The sequence below is a fragment of the Peromyscus leucopus genome, chromosome 8b (assembly GCF_004664715.2).
Source record: "Peromyscus leucopus breed LL Stock chromosome 8b, UCI_PerLeu_2.1, whole genome shotgun sequence".
Lineage (NCBI taxonomy): Eukaryota > Metazoa > Chordata > Mammalia > Rodentia > Cricetidae > Peromyscus > Peromyscus leucopus.
Genome location: NC_051086.1, coordinates 37,333,118 through 37,345,544, shown reverse-complemented (window position 1 = coordinate 37,345,544; position 12,427 = coordinate 37,333,118). Strand labels below are relative to the sequence as shown.

The 12,427-nt window shown below is 43.2% G+C and overlaps 1 protein-coding gene across 1 annotated transcript in view; it reads left to right on the top strand.

Moving 5' to 3' along the window:
- Window positions 1-563: 563 nt before the first annotated feature.
- Cdc42se2 (CDC42 small effector 2) overlaps window positions 564-12,427 on the top strand; it is an 83,077-nt gene continuing 71,213 nt past the window's right edge. Inside the window, exon 1 of the mRNA XM_028880019.2 lies at window positions 564-704. The gene's annotated coding sequence lies outside the window, so the exon portion shown is untranslated. The remainder of the gene's footprint in view (window positions 705-12,427) is intronic.

The window sequence follows — 12,427 nt, the reverse complement described above, 5'->3', positions numbered from 1 at the left end:
TCACTAGACCCAGGCCAGCCTTAGCTACATAGTGAGTCTGACGCCATTCGGGGCTACAAAGAGACCCTGTCTCAAACAACAACAAAACAAAACCAAAAAACGACCCCACAAGAAGTCACAGAGACGCACTGGACACTTTGCACACATTTCAAATGCCAGCAACTGGCTCTATGCCCGCCAGTGAGTCAGTGATTCTGATTCCTTAAAAGTAATGTGACGGAGGGTTTGAGGCAAATAGTTCTCAACTGCTACCAGCTGAGAGACACCTGGTGCTGGCCAGCTCTGCCCCGCAGCGCCCTCGCTTGCCCTGGCGCGTCCATTTGCCGGATTTGGATGGGAAGGGGTTGTGGCGCGCGGCCACCATCACCCCCTCTTCCCTCCCCCCTCTCTCCCCCCTTCCCCGCCCACTCAGCGGGTCACTCTGCGCGCGCCTGACGTCCCCGGGGTCTCACAGCTCCCTCACTGGGCGGGGCCTCGCAGCAGCCAGCCCGCCTACTGGGGGGACAGGGCGTGTCCTGGCACTGGGGGCGTGGCCGCGCAGCCGTACACACCGCCTGTGGCTCCGCCTCTGCGCGCGCGAGCCTGAGCGGGAGGGCGGAGCCCGAAGCAGGGAGCGCAGCTGCGGGTGTGTGGAGACCCTAGAAACATCGGAGCCGGCGCTCGGAGCCGCGCGGCCGGAGCTGGGAGCCCAGACAAAGGCGACGGTGAGTGTGGAGAGGGCCCCGCGGTGGCCCCGCGGCGCCAAGTACAGAGCCGCCGTCCAGAAGGCTGAGGGTGAGCGGGGCCCGGGCCTCGCCGCGCTGCGGATTGGGGCTGCGGGCTGAGGCTGCGGCTGCGGCGGCTCCATTTTCCAGGTCTGGGCGAGGTCCTCACGCGAGGACCGGCGTGTGGTGCTCTTCATTCTCCGTGAGGCCGACTTCCACGGGAGCCTGTATCCTCCCGACGCGGGAGGCGCTGCGGACCCCTCCCCCAGCCCGCAGCCCCGCCAGTCTGGACCGGCGCGGAGCGGCCAGGCTCCCGGACCCCGACTCCCGCCCGGCCTGCCCGGGACCCCGAGAGAGGAAGCCGGGTTGCCGGCTCGCAGTCGCTCCGGCGACTCTTACAGGTTGTTGCACCGGGAGCTCGCAGCCGCGGTGGTGAGCCTTACTAACGGGTGTGGTAGGTAGCGGCTCGCTGACGTCGCGTTCCGAGCCGAGGAGCAGCCCCTGACCGGCTGATTTCGCGCAACCCCGGGAATTCCTCTCCAGCAGCAGTGATTGCAGCTGATAACCTTTCGTGGAGGAGTTTGGTGGTGATGTGCAGAGCTCGGCATCGAAACGTTCTGGGGCAGGGAGTCGAGCTCAGTGGTAGAGAACTTTGCCTTGTACGCAAGAGGCCCTGAGTGGTTCAATCCCCGGGACCCTCGCCCGCCACAAAGAAAAAAGAAAAAATGTAAATGCTTTATTAAAGGACCTAGCATATAAATACGTGCTCAGTGAAATACTGGTGCAATGAATGAATCTCCAAACACCAGACATAGAGCTAAGTATGATTAAGCACATACTCTCTTGACTCAGATGAAGGACTGTTAGTGTCCCCGCTCCATGTAAACTATTGATAACTTTTTCAGTCATTATCGCCAGCTTTGTAGACAGTACGCTTGAGATGTGGAATTTTGAGAGAAGTTGGTTTAGAGTTCTCTATTTCTTAACAGGCCCCATTTCTCATCTTCTTTGAAAATAATGGCGACTATAAAGGTGTTTGGGGTGTATTTTGAGGCTTAGCTTTCTATTTTGTAGGAATAAAGAAGTGTATGTGCTTTTGAAGGACTGTGGTATGGTATTGAGAATCTGTATGAGCCAGGGAAGAGCTCTGAACTGTAGGGGAAGGGACCTAATGTCTTCCTGGTGGTTAAACATCACCGCCTACTCAGCATACTCATTAAACATATATTAAGCTCAGAGACTAGTGCTGGATGCTGTATGTGGAAGGGACAAAGCCCAAAATGATTTCTCTCTTAAGCTTGAGCGTGAAGTTCTTTCTGTGGTATCCGTGGAGCAAATGAGGACTGCCTCAAATCCCAGCACCACTTCATTTAGGAAAGATGGCTGGTGAACTTCAGGAAGTGTGAATTCATAGTAGTCTACTTAAAAGTTAATAAGTAACTCTTTAAGGCTAAGATTACTGGGTTATAGTTTCATTTCTCAGCTTAATAAAAATCCGTGTAGATTTGAAAGTGGCAGGAAGAATGGTTTCAACCGTGGTTTCATTCTTCCCTGAATTAGATTTTGATGCAGTGTTTTTATTGATAGTGTGATTTCAGATGTTGTTTCAGTAAGAATCTTTGTAATAACATTTATATATATATACACCGTAGGTGGTGGTGGCGTTGCAGGCCTTTAGTCTCAGCACTAAGGAGGCAGAGGCAAGTGTATCTCTGTGAGTTCCAGGTCAGCCTGAGCTACAAAAAAAAAAAAAAAAAAAAAAAAAAATCCCCACTCAGTGTTAAACAGCACTTGCTGCTCTTCTAGAAGATTGAAGTTCCCAACACTCCCACTGGATGGCTCACAACCATCTGTAACATCATCTCCAGGGTATAAGACGCCCTCTTCTGGTCTTCATGAGGCACCTGAATATAGTTGACATATAGACACAAATTACAAAACAGTCATTAAAAAATTCCCAAAGATGGGCAGGGAATATAGGTTAGTTGTTATGAAGCCCCTCATTCAATCATCAGCACCACATGGTGTGATAGTTTGAGCCCTAATGCCAGCACCTGTGAGACTGGACATGAAACAGATCATGAGTTCAAGGCCATCTTTGACTTATTTAGCGAACTTGAGGCCAGCTTGAGCTATATGCAACTTAAACAAAACAAAATAAAACAAAAAACAAAAACAAAAGACCCCTTGAAGATAAATTAGTAGCTTTCTTTTGTTTTGGATATTTTAACCATTTTATTTTGTTTTATTTTTAACAGAACTGGGGTTTCGGCTTATGGTAGTACACTTGCCTAGCATGCGTGTACCAGGCTCTGGGTGCCATCTTCAGTGCCGCAAAAGAAGGGGTTGATGGGTAGAAAGGAAGAAATGTCTTAAATAAAGTACCTCTTCAGCAGTTTTATTTTGGCTCCTTGTTTGTCATGTAAAAAGAATATACAGTTGACCAGGTAGTGCTGACAAGAGAAGGATTATTAGTATAATATGTGGTGCTGTTTGGACTTTCTTGCTGGTATGACAACTATGATAAAACTGCTTATTAAAATGAGGGTGTGGGCTAGACATTGGTGTGTTGCACCCCCCCCCTTTTTTTTTTTTTTTTTTTTGAGACAGGGTTTCCCTGTGTAACAGCACTGGCTGTCCTGGAACTTGCTGTGTAGACCAGGCTGGCCTCAAACTCACAGGGCTCCGCTTGCCTCTGCCTCCCAAACGTTGGAATTAAAGGTATGAGCCACCACCACCTGGCACTGTGGTGTGAACCTTTAATCATAGCATTTGGGCCGCAAAAGGCAGGTGAATCCCTGTAAGTTCAAGGCCAGCCTGGTTTACATAGCTAATTCCAGGCCAGCGAGAGCTACAGAACAGAGTCCGGGGTGGGGGGAAGAACAGCAGCAAAGGATGTGGGCTGAGGATATAGCTCAGGTGCTAGTGTGTGTAACGTGCATGAGGCCTTGAGCTTGAGCCTCAGCACTGCATAAATTGGGGTACATTCCTGTAATCCTAGCACTGAAGAGGTGGTGGTAGATGCAGGAGGATCAAGAAGGTAAAAGTTATCCTTGGCTGCTTATCAAGTTCCAGTCCAGCCTAAGCTCCATGAGACCCTATTTCAAAACAAAGCCAACAACAAAACAAAACAGTCTCCTCAAAAAACAAAAAAACCCAACTCCCTCCAAAAAACAACCCAAATGGTGAAGACATGTATGTCGTAACCCAGTTGTTAGAGTGTTTTTCTAGTACCCATGAAGGCCTGGCTTTGGCTCCTCAGCACTGTGTAAAAGAATGGGCCGTGGTGCACTGCCACATTGCCTCAGGAAGAAAGAGGTGGAGGGCAGCATTGCATTTATTATGAACATAAAGTTTCTGTTGTCTTTTGTTGTGGTTGTTTTCGGATGAGATCGAGCCAGAGCCTCATGTGTTCCCCCTCAGTTGCAGCCCCCACTCGTTTTCATTCTGTTTTTATATTTTCATGTACGGTTTGAAAACAGTGAAATTATGTGCCACATTATGACTTTCTGATCAAAAGATTTGACTTTTTATGCCTGTTCCTAGCAATAATAAGGGAAGAGTACATTTGATTAGAATGTTTTGATTTTAGATGTGTAGAGATTGAATTTTCAGTATTTTTTTCTAGGAGTAATGCAAGTAACCCCACACATCTTATTGGTAGAGAGTCATGATAGTTTCTTTTTTAAAAAAAAGATTAAAAAATATATTCATGTATTTTATATGTATGGGTGCTTTATTTGAATATACTCCTGCATGCCAGAGGCATCAAATCCCATTATAGATGGTTGTGAGCCACCAAGTGGTTGCTGGGAATTGAACTCAGGACCTCTAGAAGAGCAGCCGGTGCTCTTAGATGCTGAGCCATCTCTTCAGCCCCTCTCTTTCTCTTTTAAAAATTATTTTTGTATTTTATTTTAGATATAAGAATGTTTTGCCTGTGTGTATGTATGTATACTATATTTATGTCTGGTGCCCATGGAGGTCAGGAGGGTGTCAGATTCCCTCGAAATGGAGTTATGGATGGTTGTTAGCCAAGCCACCGTGTAAGTGCTGGGAACTGAACCCAGATTCTTCACAGGACCAACTGGTGTTCTAAACAGCTGAGCCATCTTCCCAGCACCTAGTTTCTCTTTTCTTAAAAAGAAATAAATAAAAATTAAGATTTCTGTTTTATTTATTTTTTTGTCTTTTTTTAAAAAAAAAATATTTTTTGGGACAAGGTTTCTCTGTGTAGACCTGGCTGTCCTGGGAACTCAAGAGCTCCTCCTGCTTGTGCCTCCTGAGTGCTGAGGTTAAAGGTGCTCAGCACTCTCACTGTCTCTGTTTTTATTTTTAATTATTTGTATTTATGTATCTAGGTGTGAGTATGTGCACATTAATGAAAGTAAGTGCCTGTAGAGACCAGAGGAGGAAATGGAATCCCCTGGAGTTAGAGGTAGTTGTGAGCCACCAAACTTGGTTCCTCTGCAAAAGCAATATATGCTCTTAATTGCTGAGCCATCTCTCCAGCCCTGACAGTTATTAAAATGTTCTGTTTCTTGTAGGAAGAGTTATATGAGGATGTACACCACATAGTCTTCAGTCTGTAGAATGCCGTAGTGTCTGGGTTTTTGTAAAGTATACTCTATCATAGTCATATGGTGAGGAAATTACCTAATGATACATTTTGCAGAATATCTCCATCATTGAATGATGTTTGACTCCTTTAGAAGTTCAAATTAATGTTCTGCACAGTCTGTCTCCATCATTACAAGGTAATGAAGATTTACCACTGTTTTTACAGTTAGCTTTTGAATTTAGTCAGCCCCTGTGACTTACCAGTGCCTGAAACATTTTATCATTGTGTAGACTGTGTGAACATTCAAATAGGACTTTCCAAGTTTAGACATTGGCTGTTAGCTTTTTAGTGGCTATTCTTAGGAGTAACAAAGGAAGTCATGAGTACCTGAAAACAGAACTTTCTGATTTTAGACTTATTGGCTGTTCACTTTTTCATTGTAGTTGTTCTTAGGACCAATAAAGAAAGTAACCCCTCAAATTTTAGTGGTAGAGAGCTGTGATAGTTTTGAAGGTTTATTTCTTGTAGGAAGTTATTTGATAACATACTATGACTGCCCAGTATTATAAGAAACCTTAGGTAAATGATTACAGAGCCAGTAAAGAACATTGAGTGGGCTGTGATGATGTCTGATACAACATGCTTCTTGCTCAAGGGTAGCTGCTCATCCTTGGCCAGCTTGTTCCACAAGACCATGGCCTACATTAGTTCTCCATGGCCAATGGAAGAGGACTCTCTTTTGATTATTTAATAATCCCTACAGAGATTTGAACCCAATGATTGTTACTCAACAGATTTCTTCTAGAGGCTTTTGAGCCTGAGGCTCCTTCCTCTCTGAGAGTTCCAGGTGGACAGTCAGATAGCTGGGTTGGTAGATCACTGTGTTTGAACAGCAGCTTGTGTGTGGGGCGGTGTCTTTGTGACTTATGCTATTTGCATTTCTTCTGTAAATGTGAGCAGTGTTCAGAAAGAGAAGGTGAGGGTCATGAGGTCAGAGGATGAACTGTTCTGTCTGAACGTGTCTGTATACTCGTATGCATGTGTGTGCATGCGTGCGAACAGAGGGAGGAGGGAGGGAAGGGCAGAGGTGGAGAAAGGTAGTAGATAAACAGGAGCTAGAATTCCTTGACAAAAAGTAGTTATTAAATATAAATGTGTCTGGTGCTGGGGAGATAGCTCAGCAGCACTGGCTGCTCTTCCAGAGAACCCTGGTTTGATTCCCAGCATCCACACAGCAGCTAACAACTGTCTAATTCTCGTATCAGGGGAATCAGACACCCCACTCTCTTCTGGTCTCTGAAGGCACTGCATGCACATGATACACAGACATACATGCAGACAAAATGCTCCTACACGTAAAAATAAAAACAAGTCTAGAGCAAATATAGATGTGGCTGATGGTGAATTACTTGATGGGTAGAGAATTTCTGTTCTGCAGATGAAAAGTTCACAGTGCGATTGCTTGACATAACTCTCAGTGCACTGAGAATGGCCAAGATGCTGTATATTTTACCTCAGTGGAAATTAAATTGGCAGAAATCTTTGTATATACATACTGTTTAAATAAATACTTCAGACTTATTGACAACAGGAAGTGGTAAAGTAACTTTGCTAAGAATATAAGAATTCGTCATTTTTGGTATACTTAAAAATACTATGTTTTCAAAGTATTACCCTAATGCTTTTTTTTTTTCCTTCTCCGAGACAGGGTTTCTTTGTGTAGTTTTGGTGCCTGTCCTGGATCTCGCTCTGTAGCCCAGGCTGAACTTGAACTCTCTGCCTGGCTCTGCCTCCTGAGTGCTGGGATTAAAGGCGTGCGCCACCGCCGCCTGGCTAACTTTGAGTTTTTATTTTAACTGTTGGAATATTTGAAATATTGAAATATTGGTGGAGAATTTTTTCTTTTCCTTCCTCCCTCCCTCTCTTCCTCCTCTTCCTTCCTCCCCTTCCTTCCCCTCCTCTCCCCTTCCCTCCTCCCCTTCTTTCCTCCTTCCTTTCTTCCCTTCCTCCTACCTCCTCTCTCCCTCCTTCATCCATCCATCCATCTATCATTGAATTTTGACCATATTCACTCCTTCCCTCAACTCCTATGCCCATTCCTCTTCCCAATCAACCCAACTTTGCGTTCTCTTTTTTTTCCCTCCCTACCCATCAAATCTAATTTGGGTTGTCCTTATATTCGTAAGTGTATGACCTGCTGGAGTGTGGTCATCCGACCAGTGACAACACCTAGGGAAAATTGACTGTCCTCTCTCAGGAGCTTTCAGTTGCCAGTAGTACCTCTGCTAGGGGTGGGACTTCATGTCCACCTCCTTTCTTCATGTTGGGATTTGGGACTAGCTTGAGCTTGTACTGGGCTTAATGTATGCTTTGATAACTACTGTGAGTTCATGTATTCAGCTGCCTGCCTGTGTCATGTGGACACTGTTTCCTTGTGTTCATTTACCACTTTAGGCTCCTAGTCTTTCTACTCTCTCCTCTGAAATGGTCTCTGAGCCACGGGAGGCGAGGGTGTACAGTATAGATGTTTCATTTAGGGCTGAACATTCTGTACTCTTATTCTCTGCACCTTGGTCACTGTGGGTCTCTGTGATAATCACCAGCTACTGCAAATAGAAGCTTCTCTGATGAGAGTTCAGAGATGCATTAATGTATAGGCATAACAATATGTCATTAGGAGTCAGTTTAATACTTTGTCCATTTAGCAGAATAATAGTGATAGATTCTCCCCTAAAGTCTGTGAACAGCCATAGGTTCTTAACCCCAAAATGGTGCCAGGTATGGGTTTCATCTTATGGAGCAGGACTTATATCCAGTTAGAAAGTGGTTGGTTACTCCTCTAATGTTTATGCCACTGTTGTACCAGTGAACATGTCTTGCCAAACCTGTTGTTATTGTAGTTTGCAAAGTTCACAGCTGATAAGATTAGTGACTACTTTTCTGCTCCAGCAGCATTCATAGTACCTTCTGGAATTATGAAAGCTAGCTCCTAGTGATGAAACTTCCAAGTTAATACCAGCTTAGTATCTCCATGTTCTAGGACTCAAGTACATACCATCATCAGCAATAGGGTCTTAACATCAAGTTCTCGAAAGTAACCAATAGCATTGGCAATAGTCTGTAGTGTAGTGTTTAGGGGCATATGGGACCTTACTTGCCAATACCTCCAAAAGAGGGGTTCATTCCTGGCACTGAGTTGTTAGCTTGTGGTGTCTAGTAGGGGCATTGTTGTCCTGTTATTGGGACATATTCATTCTCTCTCTCTCTCTCTCTCTCTCTCTCTCTCTCTCTCTCTCTCTCTCTCTCTTTTCCTCTGTGTGTGTGTGTGTGTGTGTGTGTGTGTGTGTGTGTGTGTGTTAGGAATCTTCTACAGTAATAGGCAGGCTTCCATATGACTTTTTGAAAAGGTTATTTCCATTTTTCCTCCTCTACCCTGCCCTTTCACCCTCCGCCTATTTCAGTTTAACTCTTTTTGTTCAATTAATCTCTTTTAAACCTTTATACAACTGTTTTCAAGGCTTTCAAGGGTTGTGTTTCTGTCAGGGGCAGTAGTTAATTTTTTTGTAAGAGTGGTTTTTAGATTTAGACATTTCTTTTTTTCAGTTGTAAGCCCTAAAATGATTAAGAACTATGCATGGCATATTGTAGCCTGTGCCTGTGGTATTTGTATAGATTCTGAAAGTTTATTATAATAGCATTAGCATAAAACATTTTTTCAGGTACTTTATTTTCACATTCTCCAGGATAAACCTATTATGTTTTTAAGTCTCAGATTGTTTTGTTTGTTTTGAGACAGGGATTCTCTGTGTAGCTCTTGCTGTCTGGGAACTCACTCTGTGGACCATACTGACCTGAGACTTACAGAGATCTGCTTGCCTCTGCCTTCTGAGTGCTGGGAATAAAGGCATGTCACCATGCCTGGCCTAAGTCTCAGTTATTTTTAATTATGAAAATGTTTAGTTATTTGCTTAAGGATAAGTCTAGAACATTTTGTTAAGTTTTTTAAAATTTAAAAATCTATTTTTATTTTATGTTCATTGGTGTTTGAGCTGCATGTATGTCTGTGTGAGGGTGTCAGAAGCCCTGGAACTGGACTTGTGAGCAGCCATGTGGGTGCTGGAATTGAACCGGTCCTCTGGAAGGAGCAACCAGTGCTCTGAACTGCTGAGCCATCTCTCCAGCCTCTTGTTAAGGTTTTATAAGAGTAAAAAAAAATTTTTTTTTTAAAGATTTGTTTTATTTTATATGTTTAAAGTGTTTTGCTTCCATGAATGTATGTGTACCGCATTTGTGTGTGGTGCTTGTGGCGGCCAGAAGAGGGCCTTGGATCCCCTGGAACTGGAGTTTTGGATGGTTGTGCATCTTCTTGTGGGTGCTGGGAACTGAACCCAGGTGCTCAACAAGAGCAAGTAGAGCTCTGAGCTACTGAGCAGTCTGCCAGTCCTCTTAGAGGGTTTTCAGAAACAATTGAAAATGTGTATTTTTGATTTCTTATAGATTCATTCATTTATTTTTGGAGATAGGTCTCAGTGGAGCCCAGGCTGGTTTACAGCTACTTGTGTAGCTGAGGATGGACTTGAATTTCTGATCCTCCTAGCAGAGGGTAGCTGAAACTATTTTGTTATCCCTTTCAAAGGGGATTTCTGAACTGAAATGTCCCATTTCAGTAAGAAGTAATCTTTGACTGAAACTATAGTACTTATAAAGTTTGTAGTTAAAGTGGATTATGGTAAAACAAATTCCTTTTCCTAAGAAATGCTACATGAATTTACATTGAATCTGATTTTTTTTTAATAGGCATTGCATGAGTCCTGACCAGTTTTTATTTAGTGATCTAGAAAGTCATGCTACAGTTCTTTTTTTTTTTTTTTTTTTGTGATATATATTTTTTATTTTACAATACCATTCAGTTCTACATATCAGCCATGGGTTCCCCTATTCTCCCCCCTCCCACGCCCTCCCCTTACCCCCAGCCCACCCTCCATTCCCACCTCCTCCAGGACAAGTCCTCCCCCGAGGACTGTGATCAACTTGGTAGACTCAGTCCAGGGAGGTCCAGTCCCTTCCTCCCAGACTAAGCCAAGTGTCCCTGCATAAGTTCCTGGTTTCAAACAGCCAATTCATGCATTGAGCACAGGACTTGGTCCCACTGCCTAGATGCCTCCCAAACTGATCAAGCCAATCAACTGTCTCACCTATTCAGAGGGCCTGGTCCAGCTGGGAGCCCTCAGCCTTTGGTTCATAGTTCATGTATTTCTATTCATTTGGCTATTTTTTTTCAATAATTGAGTAAAACTGAAATTTATTATATGCCACAGTCGTCCTAGGGACCTCCATGCTATATATATATATATAGCCTTTATGGTTCTATGGTTGTGGTCTGATTGTTCATTTTATATCTAGAATCCACCAATGAGTGAGTACATACCATAACTGTCTTTCTGGGTTTGGGTTACCTCACTCAGGATGATTTTTTCTAGTTCCATCCATTTACCTGCAAATTTCATGCTTTCATTGTTTTTCTCTGCTGAGTAGTACTCCATTGTGTATATGTACCACATTTTTTTCATCCATTCTTCCGTTGATGGGCATCTAGGCTGTTTCCAGGTTCTGGCTATTACAAATAGTGCTGCTATGAACATAGATGAGCATGTATCTTTATGGTATGTATCAGCATTCTTTGGGTATATGCCCAAGAGTGGTATGGCTGGGTCTTGAGGTAGTTCGATTCCTAATTTTCGGAGAAACCGCCATACTGATTTCCACAGTGGTTGTACAAGTTTACATTCCCACCAACAGTGGAGGAGTGTTCCCTTTGCTCTACATCCTCTCCAACATTGGTTGTCATTGGTGTTTTTGATCTTAGCCATTCTAACAGGTGTAAGGTGGTATCTCAGAGTCGTTTTGATTTGCATTTCTCTGATGATTAAGGATGTTGAGCATTTCTTTAAATGTCTTTCAGCCATTTGTAGTTCTTGTTTTGTGAATTCTCTGTTTAGCTCTTTAGCCCATTTTTTAATTGGACTGTTCAGTGCTTTGATGTCTAGTTTCTTGAGTTCTTTATATATTGTGGAGATCAATCCTCTGTCAGATGTGGGATTGGTGAAGATCTTTTCCCAATCTGTTGGCTGTCTTTTTGTCTTATTGACTGTGTCTTTTGCCCTGCAAAAGCTTCTCAGTTTTGAGAGGTCCCATTTATTAATGGTTGTGCTCAGGGTCTGTGCTGTCGGCGTTTTATTTAGGAAATGGTCTCCAGTGCCAATGCGTTCAAGAGTGCTTCCTATTTTCTTTTCTATTAAGTTTAGTGTAACTGGATTTATGTTTAGGTCTTTGATCCACTTGGACTTGAGTTTTGTGCATGGTGACAGATATGGATCTATTTGTAATCTTTTACATATTGACATCCAGTTATGCCAGCACCATTTGTTGAAGATACTTTCTTTGTTCCATTGTATAGTTTTGGCTCCTTTGTCAAAAACCAGGTGTTCATATGTGCATGGATTAATGTCAGGGTCTTCAATTCGATTCCATTGGTCCGTATGTCTGTTTTTATACCAGTACCAAGCTGTTTTTATTACTATAGCTCTATAGTAGAGTTTGAGGTCCGGGATGGTGATGCCTCCAAGGGTTGCTTTATCATATAGGATTCTTTTAGCTATCCTGGGTCTTTTGTTTTTCCATATAAAGTTGAGTATTTTTCTTTCCAAGTCTGTGAAGAATTGTGTTGGGATTTTGATGGGGATTGCATTGAATCTGTAGATTGCTTTTGGTAAGATTGCCATTTTTACTATGTTAATCCTACCTACCCATGAGCATGGGAGATCCTTCCATTTTCCGATATCTTCTTCAATTTCTTTCTTTAGAGATTTAAAGTTCTTATCAAAAAGGTCTTTCACTTGTTTAGTTAGTGTTATCCCTAGGTATTTTATATTATTTGTGGCTATTGTAAAGGGTGATGTTTCTCTGACTTCTTTCTCAGCCCTTTTATCATTTGTGTATAGGAGGGCTACTGATTTTTTTGAGTTGATCTTGTATCCTGCCACTTTACTGAAGGAGTTTATCAGCTGTAGAAGTTCCCTGGTAGAGTTTTTGGGGTCACTTATGTATACTATCATATCATCTGCAAATAGTGAAAGTTTGACTTCTTCCTTGCCAATTTGTA